Source organism: Falco punctatus (assembly GCF_963210335.1).
Source record: "Falco punctatus genome assembly, chromosome: 8".
Classification (NCBI taxonomy): Eukaryota; Metazoa; Chordata; class Aves; order Falconiformes; family Falconidae; genus Falco; species Falco punctatus.
The window spans coordinates 15,603,455-15,623,174 of record NC_137588.1 but is presented as its reverse complement, the minus strand read 5'-3'; the positions used below and the strand labels follow the sequence as shown (position 1 = coordinate 15,623,174).

The window sequence follows — 19,720 nt, the reverse complement described above, 5'->3', positions numbered from 1 at the left end:
TCTACCGAGGGATACTTTATGTATATACATACAATCCACTGTACAAACACAGATGCGAGCTTTTGTCTTTTCTCCCTGTCATTATGTATTTACGTAAAAGTAAAATAGAAAAAAACCCAGTGAGCATGTGTCTTGGATTGCACATCAAGCACAGTATGCTCATTGGGCCTAAGATACTTTTAGATTAATGATTTTTGACTTGTCTGTGTGCTGACGTGCCTGGGCCAACTCATTAGTCTCTGAGATATAAGAAGTATCAGAAAAATGAAAAACTATAAATTTAGACTACCTGTATTTAAAAATAAGACTTTCCTCCAGCTTCAAATTTGCTATAATTTGCTCTAGCCCTGTATTTGAAATATATTAATAAGATTCTCCCTTTTATCACTAAACTCAGTGCAAATACTGATGACCATCCCTTTTTGACCGCAGATCAGAGAGTGGATTCCCTGTGACTCTGCTAGCTGTTCTAATCATCAGGCAAGAGCGCATGCTGCACTCTTCTTGTGCCCCAGCTACAGCCCAAGCAAACCAAGGACTTGACTAATCCTTCTCACCCAAGTGCAAAATACAACATTCACCTTCCCCACTAAACAGACCTCTTTACAAAAATTAAACTCACTTGTTCTTGATAGCTGCCATAATGAATGCTTGCTCAATAATGATTAATTCCTTGTTCTTGCAAACAACAGGTTCTTGTGTCCGTTTACTGAGGGGAGGAAGCCAGCTGATGTTAGTATCATTAGTTGTGTGAGGAAGTTGCACATCTGTGCAATTTGCTGTGGGAGTGTCTTCTTCCCTCATGTAAATACTGGGTTGCAATCTGGGTCAACAAACTAATGTTTCGAACTTTTAACTAGACAACAGCACAAGAAAATTATCAGAACCAAAGATCTGTGAAATTTGAGGCACTGATCAATCCAGTGCTGCCTCTTGTTGAATGGCATGAGTACTAGCAGCTGAGTATCATCCTCAGATCGGTTAGAGTGAGCTCACTCTGTAATCTCTCCAAGTTTAGGATCTCAGACCCATGCAGATTGAAAAGGCACAGCAAAATGCTAAAGGATCCAAGGCAGGGGGTAAATACAGGGAACCAACAGCTTTAACTTGCTAAAAGCAAACTGTTTTTGCACTGGGAACAGGAAACCAAGAGGCAGTGCAAAGGATGTCACAGGTGTTGGGAGGGCCACTTACTGTGCATACCTATGTGACTCATCATCACTGTGAACGCTGGCTTGCACTCATCTGCCCCTCCTCCCCCACCTGGAACCAGTGGGCTCATCCTGCCTGGCCTCTCCATGCTTCATCTCTGCTAGGGTATCATCTGGAAAGCACTTGGGCTGGCACTATGCTGGGCTAGAAGTTGTGACATATACAGACTATACATGTGACACAGGCAGGAGTGATGTGCCAGTCCCTGCTTGAGGAGATTAAAAATGAAAAAAAGAAACCAAGAGGGAAGCAGAGGCATGGTGCTCATGCAGACATGTATGAAACTCAGTATTTATGAGGGCAGAAAGCACAACCGGGCCATTCTTCACACTGCTTTTAAGCTCTACCCACTGCACCACACCACATGTGCACGTGCATCTTGTGGGGGACCCTCTGCTCCACGAGAACAAGAGGAGCTGGTGCCTTGAGCCAGGAAATGTCCAGTCTGGTCACACAAGCTGCAGGGCAAAATGGCTTCTTTTATAGAAGAATATGTATTTCTCTATGCATTTCTCCCATCCTACTGCACCTTGCACCACAGGAAACTGCCATCAAATGTGCCTGTGTGTCCTGTGTGGATCTGCCTGCTTCTCAGGAACAAAAGGACCTAATACCTGTCTGATAACTTGTAGACTTTGGTTGGGGTTTTTTTTTGTACTGAGTTTTCCTGTGGTCACAGAGTTGCCCCATCTCTCACAGACTTTCTATTACTCCAAACGCCCCCTAGCACTTATGGACAGTGGATGACAACTTTTGGTTACCAGAAGTCAGGGTTGGGAAGCATGTGTCCATTTAGAAAGGAGATGACGTATTTGCTGTTGTGGGAGTGAAGGAGTATGAAGAGCAGGGCATGGCAGTACACTGTGGTAAGGGGGTATGGGAAACAGAAGGCAGCAGAAAGTCAACGATTTGTGTCAGAATTTGTCTGTGACACCAGGCTGGAGCCTTGTAAAGATCGTCTGAACTATTGCTCTTCAGGAAAGATCAGGGATATAGCTCATTACACAGCAAGGAGGCAAGCTAAAGTGATGTGTCTGGCTTGGGAGCAGGAGGTTCATACTGACTCACATTTTTTATTCTTCATGAGGATTGCCAGAGTGCTGACAGGGCACCCTTGGCATACATTCCCTTTGCAAACTGCGGAATTTGCTTTGCATACCAAGAATAAGTTAGTCTGCAATTTATTCTTGCAAAGATTGCAAGCAGACTCATGTACAGCAAGAATAAAGACATGCCTGATCAAAAAGTTAAATCTACTACTATGTGTATTAATATGCATCATACCTTCCACTCTCTAGAACAGACTGAATCCTATTCCTTCATCTATTCCTGCAGATACCGTGAAGCTCTTTGAATCTCTGGGTAGCTAAGAAGCTGGTCTAAGACACCTTCTGTCCCTACAATGCAACAGTTTGGTGACCAGGATCCACTGGGATAAGGGGCCATGAGAAAGTCTTGCAGAAGCAGTGTGATGTGGAGATGACACAGAGAAGCAGAGATAGATAAGCTTTATCCTCAGTACTGCCTCTGAACTTTAATTGGCAACTTCCTATGTTTCTTCCTCACTGAGTCTCTCTGGGCTATGCGTTACTAGTCACTACATTTTTGTACAGTACATGGGACCCCAAGTCTTGGTCAAGCTCCTCATATTGTAGTTCAAATGACAGTGATAACTTCAGAAGGTGTCATATTAGATCCTTGTCCCTTCCTCAGCAAATGTCAGCCCTAAAAGCCATGGAGGGGAAAATATTATAAAAACAAACCTGCAAAGTTGCAGGGGCTGGGACAGAAACACATAAATGTTCTTGTTTTCTTCCTTCCACACATTTCACTTCCTTTCTGATAGGCCTCTTATTTACCATTTGGAACACATCTGGCCATCAGGGTTGTGGTCTTACCAAAGCTTATTTTTCACTTTATCACTTATATGGCTACATGAGTCATCATCAAGGGGAAGCTAAGAAAGCAGTATCAACAGAGAGCTCTGTAAGTGGTATCTCTCGTTTCACAACCCAGAAACCACAGGTAATCCCCCTCACGCTGCATTCAAGCACAGCTCTGCTCCAAAGCAGTTCCACCAAGGGAGAGAACTGCTGATGCTTGACTCGTAACAAATGCACAACATCACAGTACTGGGGGTGATGTAAGGCGGAGGAACTGCATACACTTCAAGCACATATACACAAGCCAGAAGAAGAATGAATGTTTCTCAGAGGGCACGAGAAACTTCTTTTATGGTTCTCTAGCCCCACCTCACCTCCCCAAATTAGAACGTACTGAAAATGCTTTTCCCCAAACGGAACATGTGTGTATGGTTGGGAGGGGGTAAACATATACACATCTAGTCGGTTCAGTGAGTATATAATGTTTCTTTTACAGTTACACTAGTGTGCTTTTCTGTTCCCTGAGCCTTGCTCTGTGTAAGGTCTCCTTGCATAAATAGTGCATGCTGCTCAGTGACTGCTGATTGCCCTGTTCTCTGCTTGGCAAAATGTGGCCCTTTCTAATAAATAATAAAAAAAAATCCCTGAAGAAGCGTGCTGTTTGAATGCATTGGTCAGCCCTTTTGCAAACTAGATCTTACTGTCTTGCTTCATCCTGGGAGACCCAAAACTCTTGAGGCTTTCCACATGCATTTTGTATCAGAACATAAACACAAAGACCTATGCTCCATCTGGCAACAGTGTCTTTTTTCCAACAAACCTATCTGCTCCAGTGGAAGATATTAAGCCTTCATGGTGGACTAGCTTGTCCTGAAAGAATGTCTTTCTATCATTAGCTAGCAATCATCTCATGGCCTTTAACAGGAGCTTTGAGAAATTGTCTTTATGATTTCCATTTTATGCAACTGCAATCATTGTGAACACAAATACGTATTTATATTACCGTAATAATCAAGGATCTATTTTTTTCACACTGTACAAGCCCAAACAGTGATATTCCAAGAGTTTAGTGGGTAAAAGCAAAACAGATGAGAGCTGATTGACTGGGAAATAGAATACAAGAAAATGCAAGGAACTGTAATGTGATTGGCATGTGTAACAGTTGCTTTTAAATTGGGTGTATAACCAAGGAAAAAGGAATGAAAATACAGGAATATATATTGTTACTGCCTTTCAGGCTTAGCTGGCTTTGTTTTCAGTCAAGAACCAGTTTCACGCTTGAGAAGGGGAAAACATTTTACATCTCTCTGCTACACAACAGTGAACTGTCAGCAGTGACTGTTTGGGATTTACACTGGGGCAAGAGTGTGAAATTTGGAACTGGAGCCATCTTTTTTTTCCCCCCATAACAGCACATATAACCTGTCGCAGCCAGTGATCTGCAGAGGAGTGTCGCCAGTTTCTGGCTAACTGGTTGAACAGTCTCTCTCTTCCCAGGCTCTGACACCTTCATTAACTTTCTCTCTGCTCCCCTGCATCATTCCTGGACTCCACTCCCTTGTATCATTCCTGGAGAGTTTTGATAGGATGCTGTCAGACACATGTGAGGGAGAGGTTTCCTTGCACTGGAAGGAAGAGCTGATCCCATTTTCCTTCTCTGACAAACTATGGTGCTTTCTCCTGCCAGCATGTGACTCAGGTAGAACTGGGCTCTGCATTTTATGCCTCACCCTGACCTTGACTGCAGCATTGTATCCACTTCATTCATTAATTGCAACAGTCCTCTTTACTGCAGGCTGTAAAAGGGGAGTAATAAACCTAATGGCATTATGTACTGCAGTCTCCAGCTCATGTTTCTCATTCCCTCAAAGAAAAGACTGCTCAGGAGAAGGGACTGCTGCTTAATTAACCTCCTTCTGCAGTGAGGAAGCCTTGGCAATTGGATCATATTAATTTAGATTTCAACACCGATGCTCTATTGTCAAATACCTTTTATTTCAAAGGAGCCCTCCATTCCTTGGATCATAACAAATTTGTCATCTGCAGCCCCTTGGCCTCCGGGTTCCAGCTGCACTTGCAAATATTAACTGACAGGATAGGGAAACTGGTTACAGTGATGCTGAATGAAAGCACAAGCACCGTGTCCTCTTTGCAATATCAGCATGTGCTGGTATTTGTTTAGCAAATACTGAATTTCACTGATGACATCAACTGCAGGAGGAGATACCTCTACATTAGAGCTGAAATCTCATTCCCTAGAGAAATAGTATGGCAACACATAAGTTGGTTTGAAGGACTAAAACAAACATACAAGCACAGAAGCTATCTAATGGTTCTTTTACCCTCAAATCTAAGGTCTCTGCTCCTGAAGCAGAGCTCTCTTGATATGGCTTAGTGAGCCTTGTGCACAGAGAGGACAGCTATGTGAGAAGAGTTTCTTCAAAACCTCAGAAGAAATTTAGCCATCCACTTGGCAAGCCTGGGTCCTGAGAAGATGAAAAGCCCTACTGTGAAGAAAGAGAGACACAAAGAACAGCTGCACATTCAGAACAACCTTCTCTTACAGGCAAGCAAAACAAGGACAAACAGAAGCTCTTCAAGGAATGAGATACTCTGAATCAACAAAACCACAAATCAATACGGGATCTGTATTCCCCAGGGACAAGTACCTGAAAGTGATTTAAATAAGTCAGGAACTCCTGAGCCACCAGATGTACAAAGACCAATTCAGGTACTACAAGGCTGAACTATGCATGCCACCTAAATAATCCATTAATATTTTAGGACATGGATTCTTCTAAAAGCCTTTGAGTTCTCCATATACTTTGAGAAAGCCCCATATAAGGCCAAAATGTTGGATCATCTTATCTTTTCCCTGCTGAATAAAGCAAATAATTTTGCAAAAGGTTTGCAGATGCTTTTACTTAAGAAGTATTTCAGGAGAAAGCTTGAAGCTTGAATCTTTCATCTAGATGGGGAGCCTGACTGTTGAGCTTTTATTTCTTTCACGTGGCAAGGAGGATGGAGAAAAAGTGGAAGTAGCTCCATTTTCTCAAAACTAAAATGGTAACCCTTACCTCTGTAAAACCTGTTTCCTTTTGTATTGAGATTTTTAGGTTATGAAGGGCTAATTCCAGTATGGAGCAACTCCAGTGCTGCGGAAAAAAACCGTGGAGATCTTTTTAGTGGTGTATGTGTCTATGCAGTGTGATATATCTGCAAACCATACTGAATTATCTGAACTGAAAATGTGAAAAAGCAAAGGCAGCCTGCAGTGAGAAAATGAGACCTTGTATAGAATCCACCTGCCAGTGAAGCAGTTAAAAAGATGGACTTCTTAGAACAGCAGTGATTGTCATTTGTGTATGACACTCAGTGGGCTATGATTGCCTCAGACAATACTCATATACTGCAGCACCTGGTGAAGACCATGTGATGATCACTATGTAGCCCACTACATTTTCAATAGTTAGCACGGGTTTAATGCCGAGCTAAGCTATTTGACAGGTGTGAATGAGAATAAGGGCTTACTCTCACAACAGAGGGTGGGGCAGAAAGACTTGATTGTGTGTTTTTTATTTCCTGTAAATGTGTTTCTCAGAAGGTTTGTGGGCACGTATCTCCCTCCTCTGGTGCACAATAAAGTAACACCCTGGTAGAAGATGAGAGATTTATTGTGGCAAAAAATTAAAACTGGGGAAGAGTACTCAGTGAAGGAGCACAAATACTTAATAAATCTCACAGGAGAAGCCTTTGCTTCTCCATTTCATTATACTATCTTCATATAATACAAATGTAATAGCTTTCTTCTACACCTGGGCACCTTGTATTCATGAATAGTTTGCCCTAGAAATAGTTCAGAAATTTGTGTCAAATCTCCATGAAGGTCGAAGAAAGTGTATCTGCCCTGATGAGCAACGCTGACAAACTGGTAACAATGAAGGAGGAGAAGGCTGAGGTACTCACCAATTTTTCACTGTCAACCTCTCTTTCCACACCTGTTAGGGGATGGACTGCAAGGCAGGGACTGGGGGAGCAAAGTACCTCCCATTGTAAGAGAAGATCAGGTTTGTGACCACCTGAGGAACCTGCATATATGTAAGTCTATGGGATCTGATGAGATGCATCCCAGAATCCTGAGGCAACTGGCTGATGTAGTTGCCAAGTCGCTCTCCGTATATTTGAACCCCATTTTTGAGAAAGATAGAAAGGAGAACCCTGGGAACTACTGACCTGTCAGCCTCACTTCTGTGCCTGGCAAGATCATGGAACAGATCCTCCTAGAAGCTATGCTAAGGCACATGGAGGACAGGGAGGTGATTCAAGACAGCCAGCATGGCTTCACCAAGGGCAAGTCCTGCCTGACCAGCCTAGGGGCCTTCTTTGATGGATTAACTACATCAGTGGACAAGGGAAGAGCTACAGATGTCGTCTATCTGCGCTTCTGTAAGGCCTTTGACACGGTTCTCCATAACATCCTTCTCTCTAAGCTGCAGAGATACAGATTTTATGGGTGGATTGTTCAGTGGATGAGGAGTTGTTTGGATGGTCACATCCAGAAGGTAGTGGCCAATGGCTCAATGACCAGATGGAGCCTGGTGACAGGTAGTGTCCTGATCCAGAGCTGGATTGAGAGCAGCCCTGCAGAAAAGGACCAGGGGATACTGGTGGATGAAAAGCTGGACATGAACCAGCATTGTGTGCTTGTAGCACAGAAGACCGACCGTATCTTGGGCTGCATCACAAGAAGTGTGGCCAGCAGGTTGAGGGAGGTGATTCTGCCCCTCTACTCCACTCTGGTGAGACCCCACTTAGAGTACTGCATCCAGCTCTGGAGCCCTCAGCACAGGGAAGACATGGACCTGTTGGAGCAGATCCAGAGGTGGGCCACAAAAATTATCAGAGGGGTTGAACACAGTTCTATGAGGACAGGCTGAGAGGGTTGAGGTTGTTCAGCCTGGAGAAGAGAAGGCTCTGTGGAGACCTTATTTCAGCCTTTCAGGCCTTAAAGGGGGCTTATAAGAAAGATGGGGACAGACTTTTTAGCAGAGCCTATTGTGATAGGACACGGGGTAATGGTTTTAAATTGAAAGAGGGTAGATTCAGACTAGATATAAGGAAGAAATTTTTTGTGATGAGGGTGGTGAAACATAGGAACACATTGACCAAAGAGGTGGCAGATGCCCCATCCCTGGAAACATTCAAGGTCAGGTTGGACGAGGCTCTGGGCAACCTGATCTAGTTGAAGAAGTTTGTGCTCATTGCAGGGGGGTTGGGCTAGATGGCCTTTAAAGGTCCCTCCCAACCCAACCCATTCTATGATTCTAAGATTCTATAATCTTCTCTGAACTCCGTTCTTTCAGTCCTATCAGACTGATTCTGTTTCTTACCAGGACTATGCAGAGACCCATTTCCCCATTTTACTAGTTTTGTTTATTCACAAAAATGGCATGACTGTTAAGTTTCCAGTCCACATGGTTAAATATATGTAGATCTATACTTGACACTTACTACAGTGAGTCCACACTCATGGCCAATGACAGAGAGCCTAAAGAAGTGGCATTCATCTCATCTAACTTTAGACACCTCCCGTAAACAGGTGATTTCTCTCCACTGATTTGAAGGGGGGCTCTGGAGAGCTACCTTAGATACAGACACCTGCACTGGCTAGCAGCCTGCCTTAGGTAGTTCCCAGAGGAAAACCTTCCCACCTCTTGAGCTCCACTTCACCTTCTGTTTTGTTCAGCTTCTGTTTGAGCTGGCTACTCTGTCAGAAATCCTGGGAGAAAATATCATTGGCCTAGTTCACATCAGCTGGAAAGCAAGAGAGATCCTGACAGGGAGTAGCAAGATATCACTGCTGACATCCATCTGTAGAAGAGCAGGTATGTCCTTGTAGGTGGGTAGAAAACTGCTTGCTGCTCCTCCAAATGCTCTTGTGACCTCCAGCCCCACTGATGAGAGTAGCAGGGCCTTTGCTTTACAACCAGAGAGGCTCTAAGGGACTGCTCCTGTCTGCTTGTCACCCAGACCTGGGTATTAACCAAGTGCTTGCAGAAGGAAGACTCATCTCCTCCAAGTCTGGAGTAACTTTTGCCTAAGCAAGACTGGTCAAGGTGATGCAGAAAATTCAGATTAAAGGAGAAATCCTTATGGTGCAGACTTCGTTCTTTATTACAGTTAAGGGAGCTATCTTCAAAGGAGGTAGTGTCCCCCTGCACACACACACACACCCTTCCCAGATAAATCCACATAATACAACAGCTTCAAAAGAAACTGCTATTTTAAGAACAGAAATATCTTGACCCCTTTTACAACTTGATTTTTAAATTATTCTGACACTGGTTTGTCGATGTGCCAGGCTAACAAGGGACAAAAAGAATAAATACATCACTATAGTACTGAAAGAAGGCATTAACCGAAATGTACTTTCAAACAGGATAGGCTAGTCAGCACCTCAACTAAGACTTCCTACTGGACACTTCATTTTCAACTAGAGCAGCACATCCCCTGTTACAATGGATGTATGTATTTGTACATATTTTGTATGTATTAATACATACAAAACCACTCCTTGCTAGACCCAACAGTCAGTTCTGTGAGCATTTACACAATATAAAACAGGCAATTATTTTAAAATTTCAAGACACTAAAATGATCTTTCTAGAAGGACTGATTCTGCCCTAATGGTTCATTGCCATCTAAACAAACAAAAGGTGCTGCCAGAGCTTGCTGTGCTGTCAGTGATATTTGGACACGTTCAACTAACATCATCAGGTAGTGTCATGATTTGCACCACTGTCAGCAATGGGCCTCAGCTCTCTGGCTCTGACCCGCTGAAATGTGCTGAATGATAATGGTCTAACCTCATCCACTGCTCTTAACTCCTGCCTAGCTAAGTCCAAGTGTTTCCTCAGATCAGTTAGAAGACAAGCCTGGGAAAAGAGGTTGCTTCTGCTTCTTGAAGGTCATCTGCTTCTGGCTTTTGGGTAAAGCTGTGCTGCGGACCCCCAGCAAGAAAATCCTGACCCAGCTTTTCACACAGGCTGGTGTGGTTGGGCTCAAGACATTCAAAGACTTCACAGGAAGACAGGCGACACAGGCTACGTGCAAGCCCTCAGAGAAGAAAAACTCTGTAGGCCTGAGTGCTTGCTAAGAGAAAAATAATTAGAAGGCTTTATAGGACCCAGAGCTTCACAGAAGCAGACAACTGCCAAAGAGCTACTTAGCTCAAGTGGCTTCACAAAACTCCCTGTCTCTGTACCATGACTGCTCAGCTAACCATGGCAGCGGCACAGTAACCAGTCTATGGTGATGCGGGGGACGGGAGTACACTGCCAATCTGAGCCCAGCCGTCCTCTAAGAGCTACAACACTCAGATGAGCCTGAGGTGTTGCCTGAAGTAACTGTGTCTCGCAGTGGGAAAGGTACAAGCAACAGCTCTACTCTTGATTTTTACCTGGTTGCACAGAAATTTGGCTTTTCCCCTTGAATACAAGGGTATTCCAATTCTCCAAAATTTTAATGATTTGGGGTAAAAATGTTATCCACCCAGTATTCAGGGGTCATTTGGATTCATAGTGTTATTTGACCATGATGAAGAAATAGATGAAAATTGGAATATTTGGATGATGACTCAGCAGTGTTCAGAGTGAGGGTTGCTAATTATGGTGCAGGGGATGTGTGCTACAAACCCAGACACAGTGAGGTTTTGCAGTACATCAGTGAGCTTTTGCACGCAAAGGCTGAGCAACTTGCTAAACAACAGAAAGGTAGAAACTGATACAGGGTTGGTATATTTTTGGTTAAAAATACATAAACATATAACCTCAACCCAAGCCCTCACAATAATAAAAGAAACTAAGCATCTGTACATGAGCAGTCTTTGAGCTAGAAAGAGATAAATAAATAAAGCAGAAGGAAAGAAATGAATCAAGAATTAAAAGGAAAATCTAATAATAAAAGAGGAAATGAGAAAATACAGAATATGATCCTGAAATTTAACGCTTACCTATGCCTTTATTGCTTTCAGAATAAAATGGCAACGATCCTAATTTTAAATAGTTCCCTGTGTATGCCCAACACTTAGGAATTTGATTGCTTTGCTAACTTTGACCCAACTGTGCAAGGCAGAATGATTTTAAATGACCGAAATGACATTAAAAGATTCTGCAAGCCATTTCCCTGCCTTTAAACTTGTAGAGTTCGCACAGCATTTCAGTGCTGTCCCTGGACTGAAAAAAAGGGGTCCATTCTCGCATGGGTGCTTTTGAGTCACGGATATTAAACAAAGAATGCTCAGACGTGGTGGGAGAGATCATGTTTTTCCTCTCCAGGCTCTGGAGTGGATTCAGTACGCTCCCGTTTGCGGTAGGTCTGCTTGTGGGTGTGCCGGTGGAAAGGCACCGGGCTTCAGCAGCACCCAGAGTCACAGAGAGCCGCATTCACGCCGCCACCGTGGAGCACGCCGCGCTCCGCGAGCCCCTGCGGCAGGGTGAGGCCCGCACTGTCCCCGGGCCGCTGCCGCCCGCTCCCCCCGCCAGCCCCGGCGCGGCCCCTCCCCACCGCCCGGCACGGCACCGGGGTTCATGCCGGGACGCCCTTCTCGGGCTCAAGGGGACACCCAGCACGAGAGAAGGAAAAGCAGGCGGTAGGGAGGTGTGAGGGTGACGCGTTGGGGGGGTGTGTGTCCTCCCGCCAGGTGCTCCTGCCCCCGGGAACGGCACCGACACAAGCGCGAAGGGGCGCGCTGCCCCCCCGCCGCCGGCCGCCCCCCGCCCCGCCGCCAGCGCGCCCCCCTGCGGCCGCCGCCCGCTGCGCTGCTGCGGCCCGGCTGGGGCAGCCCCGGGGCCGCCGGGCCGGGCGGCGGGTGGTGCCGGCCGTCTCTGCGCGGCGGGCCCCGGCTGCTGCGGGCTGCGGCGGCGCTGGGCCCCTCCTGCCGCCCCCCCTGCCCGGCCGGCTGGAGACGGCAGTCGGCTGCTTGCAGCCCCCGGCACGCACGCTCGCCCTGCACACCCCTCCCCCGAAGGGCCGCATCCTGGCTCTCCTCACACACTGATCCACAGCCCTCCTGCCACAAGCGGGGGGGCAGGAGGGCGCAGCCGGGAAAGGTGGCAGTTCCCGCTATCTCGATGAGTGGCGTTTCCCCACCTGCTGATCCATCAGGATCAAAATTCTCCTTCTGCATTTAAAGGCCCGCAGGGGGGTCACTGACAACGCCCCAGAGATTTTGGGGTGTGCTTTGCCTCCGCTTTGAGCCAGCATCTAACTGCAGTGCTGCAAGAGCAGGAGGCTCGGCTGACCCAGCTGGAGGGGAAGCGGCCGTGTCCCTGCTGCCAGACTGCCTGTGCCTTGTGCTGCGAGGCACGGGGGGCTGAGCCCTCCCTTCGACACCGGCAGCTTGGGAGCGGAGCCTCAGCACACTGCATGTGGGAAAAAGAGTTTGGAGGTGCCTCTTCTGCTGAGATCCCGTTCAGCCTCTCCCCAGGGTCCCAAGGAATCTGAAGCATTTCCGAAAGTAACAGATGTTCTTGCAAGCAGTGTCTTTTGGTGCTGAGTACCAGAGGTCTCCCAGGCCTGGCTTGGACAGTTCCCCCATGGGAGGATGTGGGGAGGGGAAGAAAAAGGTCGGAGGGCTGTGTGCTGATTCTTTCTCTCTATGAATGCAAACCCAGGGAACTGGAGGCTCCAGGAGGTTCACCACAGTTCTCACAACTCCGTTCACTCCATAGTGCTCACTTGTCTCAGTCGGTAAACAAAACCCGATGGTACAAAACCCAGCAACATGCTTTCCTTGGTCTAGTCAACTATTCCTGGCTTGAGCTTGTCCTTCCTGGTTTAAACCTGCGCAAGACAAACTGTGACTCCATCCCAGGAGAGCAGGAAATATTCCCCACGTTCCTCGTAAGCTCTCAAACTACTAATAATATTTTGGGCTTCTCCTCTCACCCACGTGCAGTGATATGCCTTCAGCCCCCTAACAGTTAAGACAATTGCAGCAATGAGCAATGCATGATGATGATGAAATTATCAGGAGAATTAGCCTCTGCACAAACATGTCCAGAGGGCTCCCAGTGTTTTTTTCCTGTGTGGAAATCCCACCAGAACAGCTACAAGGGTGCTACACACCTGCAGTGCCTCACCTGCTGACTGGGGAATGGGGCTGTAGTGACTGTGCAGTGAGGAGCGGAACTTGAAGGACCAGATTTGTTCAAGCTCCTGGCTGGATCCCCGTGATATTTATAGCACCTTCTCCTTCTCTTATGTAGCACTTGACATAATGTGCCTTGTGTGCCTTGTCTGGGGCCATGTTAATCTCTGCAACCAGACCTCAGTGCAAATGGGTCACCTGCAGAAGGGCCCGAAGCTTTCAGCTGTGATCTGCCCAGCAGGACTGAGAGCAATACAGAGTAGAAAAAGCAAAGAGCACGTTCCCTTCTTGAGGACATCCGATGGGGGGCCCCCGCTGTGCTGGGCACCCATTCAGCATTAAAGCAAAGACCAGCAGTGCTGAGGAGGGTACGAAAGGAAAGACTTCGCTCACACTTGTTTCATAGTTACCCTCAATATTTCATCATTCCTGCCTAGGGCACAGAATTGCTGGTTCTGAGAATATAGTATGCCAAATGACATTTGGCTGTGGTAGACCTGTTTTACAATGACGTTTCGTACAAACCCACAATTCTCAAACTGAAAAGGGGGAGGGTTTGCGAGAAATGAATTCTTCAGGAAGGTATGGCAGATGTTTTTCTAAGAATACACCACATAATAACACATAGTACTCTTGGCAAAGGGTCAAGGTGAAAGGATATATATTGCCCTGCCCATCTATTGAGGAGGTCTAATGAGAATAGTGTTGTGTGCTCAGCTCATTTTTTACTTCTTTTTACGTTATTTTTTTGCCATCCATTTATAGCAGAGTCTTTAATTAATTTGCTGTACTTAAATATTTCTGAGGGATGCTGAATTTAGAGAAATTAAACTGAGATTCACTCCCTCCATCCTTTTATTTTCCCTCTTCTTTTGGGCTGGCAAGTTACAGCGGTCAGCAACTGTAGTTTCTTGTTACAACGGCAACCACAGCCCACTTACAGGCACGAGATGCAAGATTACAAAATCTGTCCCTAAGGCCATGGTGAAGATGGCTGCACCATAAATGTGAAGCATGTATATGTGGGTGTATTTAAGGAGAGGGGAGCGGAAAAGCTAGCAATGCTTTTAAGATTTGAGGCCCACTCTTTAATGTAAAAGGTCTGCGCTTCCTAGAAAGGGGGGAACCTTGTGAGTTACTTATTAAGCTTCAGGGTGCCAAACCCCAGAGTTACAGGAACATCTGTTCAGACACTTGTAAGAAAAGTTCCCTTTGCACCATTTTCCTGGGGCTAAATCTTGCTTTAGCTTGTATGACTTGTGTCTGTTAGTAAATCAAACAGGCCGAGGAACACTCCTGGGAAAACATTTCAGCCTCCAAAGCTGGGTGGCTGCACCCGAACTGCTTAACTGGAGCTGGTACTGGAACATCCTCACTCCACATGTGTGGAGCTCTTTGGTGAGGGCACCTGCCGTGTCACCCCTGCCCTGGTGTAATGACTGGCACCTCTCTTGCCAGCAACACAAGCTGGTAGCTAACATTTGATCTTTCAATTTAAATACCTTACAACACTCAGGCACAGCTGCTGGAGAATGCGTGTGGGTGCAGCCAGAGTATTCCTGAAGCCCAGAGCCATTAATTCCAGAAGCAAGTACCTTATGGCAAACACCCAAAGCAGCATCTGCTGCTCACATAGGCACGTAGCAGGGTTCTTCACATCTCCCTCGTTCCTATGGCTCTGACTGATTCAGCAGGATTTACTGCGTAAACATGGAGAGCTGCAGTGAAATTCTGGGCACCTAGGACTCCTTTTCCCTGAGCTCCTTCCTGAGGTCCCCAACATGCCCAGGTTTGCGTTATCCTTTGGAGAGTTCAGCCCTGCTTTAACCCCATCACGTTCACTTGCCATGTCTGTCTGTCTCAGAGTGAACTGCATGACGTATCTGCCTCTGGAAGACATCCTCCTCCCAAAATTCAATATCCCTGTTATTTCTCACAGCAGTCATTCAATCAGCCCCTGCTTCAGCCCTTTCTATCAGAGTAAATGTGGCGTTTTCATAGACTTTACTACTGCAGTCATTGCTTGCTTGGGGCATTTCAGGTCAAAGCTGAATAAACCTCAAGTGCCTTGCCAGGCAACTGTGCAGAAATAAATTTCCATTTCAAAGATTCATTCCATTTATTTATTTCCTGAGTCGACACTGCTCACAAGATCATCTGTATCACAGATCTCACGTTTAGGATTTAATTATCATCACTATACATTGAATATACTGTATATGGTGTGCTGAATAGTCAACTCAGAAAGATTTAAACACAAACAAAATGTATATGGTTGAAGAGAGAGTCTTGAGGAATTCTCCAGCCCTGTCTTGACTGTCAGGAGAGGTTTGTGCCAGGTAATATTTTAGGACATGTTTTCATGATTCACTCTATTTGATCTCAGTCAGCATTGTCAAGAAAAGACAGCACCATCCAGACTGCCCCTTTGGCCTCCACCTACACCCTTGTGCTGGCACTGGGATTGATTTGGCTGTGGGATGAACTGGAGCAGGGAAAGGATTTAGTTTGCACAGCTACACGAGGGCTAGGGCTAGTGCTGCTAGAAGGAGGGAGAGCCACAGGGCTAGGGATTTTGGGGGGCAGGGAACGATCCTGCCTGTTTTGGTAGCAGTTGCTCTTCCATGGGGTCAGGCTGTCAGTGAAATCACACCCGCTGGACAGGGGCCCTTCCTTCTTCTCTGTGGGGTGAGGTAATTCCGGCATTGTGCAGCGTCTTCTCACTCGGATCACAGTAATAAACACAGTAAAGCCCCATAAGTTCAATAGAATAAAAAGATGGCAGTTTTTGCCTGCCTGAGGGAAATGCTGAGGCGGGAGTGAGACAACCACTTTAGCTTAAAAGATAGGGACTGAGCCCTGGCAGCGGCACATACCTCACTGTTGGACTCACTGCAGGCCAGTCCTCCCTTAGCCAGGAAGGCTTAGTACTGCCTTGTGTGAGGCTGCTGTCACAGCAGGAATCTTTTAGCAGCTCAAAAGCAGCACAGCAGTGCCTACACGAAGCTGTGCCCACAGTGTCACAGCAGAGGTGGCCCTATTGCTAGTAAACTGCTGCTCCCTGAGGAGTGTTTCCTCTTGGAGGCTGATGATTGCCAGTGCAAATTAGAGCTGCCTGCAACCTGCAGCTAAGGAGTACAAAGACAAACTTTTTGTCATGTCTTCATCAGAAGTCAACCCTGATGAAATGTAATTTCCCATGAATACATGTTGATTGTCTGGGCTTCACAATGTCCTTGAGATGAGCACAAACAGCTCAGAAGATAAGGTGCCCTCAGCTAAACCCTTCTCCTGCCTGCTCTGCAAGGACTGGAGCTCTTGGTGGCATTGAGATTAAAGAACCGATCTGTCCTTGATAAAAAAATACCTTGGTATCTGCCCTCCCTTTCCTGCTAAATGAAAACATCTAGCTATCAAGGGGGAAAAATGTTCAACAATTATACAAACAACTGTGGTAGGCATTTACACAGTTTGGAGTGTACAAACTCTAGCTGTGGCCTTTATGGCATTTGCTATTAAGTCATGTTACTAGGCAAAAGCCTTGAGGAAGCTGTGGGCACTTGATCAACAAAGTGGATCCCAAGAACAGCAGCTGCAGGTTAGCTAAAAATGTGGTTAATCCCTGAAACCACAAAGCAAGTGGATTACCATGTGCACCCAGCTGGGGCACCCAGGACACCACCGTAGGGCCCTGGTGGCTCTGTGCATGAGTGAGAAGCACAGCAGAGAGGACACAACACTCCTTGTGCAAATTGCAAGCAGCAATACTAAAAGCAAGAGGCAGATGTGGTCCTCTTTAAGGTCAGTTAAGGGCCTGGTAGTATGTAGGTGAATGAGGCCAGAGTCCTGCTTCTGAGAGGCTGCTGGAGAGGGAGAGGCTGTGATTCACTTCAGGAGAGCGTTGGTTGACCGTGAGGAGGAGGCTTCCCACCATGCTCACTTATGCAGTGTCTGCAGCCACAGGGCACAGAGAGGAGAGAAATGAAGAGAACAGGGGTGTGAGTGTGTGTGCTGCAAGAGGAGGGGGAGATGAAAGCTTCTTTCTTTCCCCCCCTCTGCTTCTGGCCCCTCAATCTGAACTTCTGTGTCTTATTTCTGTTGTGTTCCTCAGTCTGTTTTCCCCAGAGGTCCACCTGCCAGGCCAGACCTCTGAGAGAGGAGAATCCCTTCCTCCCCGTGCCAAACAAGAACATCTGCTCTACTAAAGATGCTGAGCAACAGCAGCTGGCAGGCCAGTCCTGCCCTCCCCACCATCCCTGTACTCATGCTACCTGGGAGCGATGGGGGCAGGTGGCTGCTCCTGGCCCTTTCTGCTGGTGCCGTCAAGTAGTGACAAGTTTTACTAGTAATTTCATGAGCCAAGTCTAACCATTTCTGCCCTCCCAGCTGCATTTGCCACACAGGATGGCAGCAGTTGATATCTCAAAAGATAAAGACTATTTTGTCATAAGCAAAGGAAAACTAGAGAAGATCAATGGCAGTGGTGGTGGTGGTGGTGGTGGGAGGATGAGATGAAAACCGTAGACAAGGCAAAAGTCTGAATAATCAGATGAGTGAGGAGAATTATAGTGTGCAAGCGAAGAGGCATTGAGTCACACTGCAAGCTTGTACCATAAGATCATCTATACCTATTTCCCAGAAGGTGATTAGTTTGCATAATACAGAAGTTTTATGAAGTGTGTTCATTGGAACTTGACGAATAATTAATTTTTTTTGTTTCATTGGCAAATTTGGAAAGTCAAGAGGACTCATTTCAATCAGACTGAAAGGAAAAGGAATCGATTTTTTTGTGAATTGAAAATTAAAACAAATAATAATTTGGAGGCTTCAAATGAGACATTTGTTCCTAAAAAAAATTAATGGTTCATTTTGATGGTAGCTATTTAAATATGGTTTGAAATTTTAAAAATAACAGGAATTTTTGAAAGAAAATGTTGCTTTGAACAAGAAAAATAAAATAATTTAATTTGGAAAACATTGAGAATTATTTCACTGGAAATTCTGAGGAGGGTTTTTTTCTTGATATTAAAGAATATGATGTATTGGCCAAGCTCCTGAAATACATTACTACCTCCTATCCTGAACTTTTGTCTGCAGAAATTTGTTTCAAATCCAAAAGCCCTATTCCCAGACTTGGCAATTCATCGTGCAAATCCAGGCTTCTCAAGGCTCCAGAGTCCTGCCTAACCCCTATGGTCCAAAGACCTTGGTACAGAGATACCATGTATTTTCACTGAATCTTGACCTCTGGCAATAACCCGACACAGGTTGATATATCAGGCAGGTAACGTACCAGCAATGCCACTTAACAAGGTTGTGGCAGCAAAATCTGTTGAGGCAGTTAGGTCCTTAGAGTAATGAGAACCAGGCCTTCTGCTCTACACTTTTTCTTCTACAAGATGTAAGTTGGTTGCTGACGTTTGAAAATCATAAAAAGTAGGTTAATACAATGGCCATTTAAATGAGCAAACATAGCAAAAAACCTTAGGAAGTGAAACTTTCTCAAGAAAGCTCTGCTTCACTGCAGTTCCTCTTGCTGCAAAGGGTTCCCTTCACATTTTTCTCCTTTCACCCAGTACTGCTTCTAGACAGCAAAAAGGTAAAATGACATTTTGCTGGCGTAGAAGACACTGTTGTTTTCTTTGCAAAAGAGCTGATGATTTAAAAATGAAAAAATATTGTTGGCGGGGGCTTGCAAAAAGCTTTAGGAAAAGATGTACATGCATTTTGTCAAAAATTTCCCCCTTTCCTTCAACATTTCATCAAAATTATAAAATTCAAAATATTTCCTCCCATTTTGCATAAGGCTGATTTTCACTGGACCCCATCCAACACACTTGGTTTTTTTTGTATGTACCAGATATAATCTCACTGCTATCTAAAAGAAAAATTCCCCGAGCGGTGTGTTACCCACAAACCCATCCTCCTTTTTATCCCCTCTTACTGATTTTGCAGTCCCGTTTTGTAATGTCTTTCCCTCCTAGAAACACATTTGCAAACCTCCTTGATTCTCCCCTTCATCACTAGCGTACAGGCCAACCAAACTGCCCACTATCATACTTTCTGGTATACATTATTCCTGTGGCCAAAACATTAAGAATTCTTTTGGATGCTGGATTTGAGTTTTAAAAGCTAGGATTTCCTAGCCAGGTTTTCAGGTGATGATAGAAGGAGGAGGCAGCTGGAGCTGTGAAGCAGGACATCAGTTGGATGCTCACTGCAGGCAGAGGCTTTATAGCAGATATTAATCAGCGCTCAACTGAAATAACCAGGAGAGCAAGCTGGCCACACTGACATATTCAAGTTAATATTCTTAGAGTTGCTGTAGATGTGATTGTCTAAGAATATGAGAGAGATAAAGCTTGTAGGGGGCGGTAATATCTGTTGGCAAGCAGATACAGTAAGAAAAAGCTTCTGAACAGAGAGGTAGAGGCTTGTCAACTTCTTCAAACTATCACTTTGGCTAATGAAAGAC

At 45.5% G+C, this 19,720-nt stretch overlaps 1 long non-coding RNA gene across 1 annotated transcript in view; it reads right to left on the bottom strand.

Annotated features, from left to right (window-relative positions):
* LOC308068893 overlaps window positions 1-19,720 on the bottom strand; it is a 27,114-nt gene extending 7,394 nt beyond the window's left edge. The window contains exon 1 of the long non-coding RNA XR_013930178.1: window positions 623-19,720. This is a non-coding gene — a long non-coding RNA (uncharacterized lncRNA). The remainder of the gene's footprint in view (window positions 1-622) is intronic.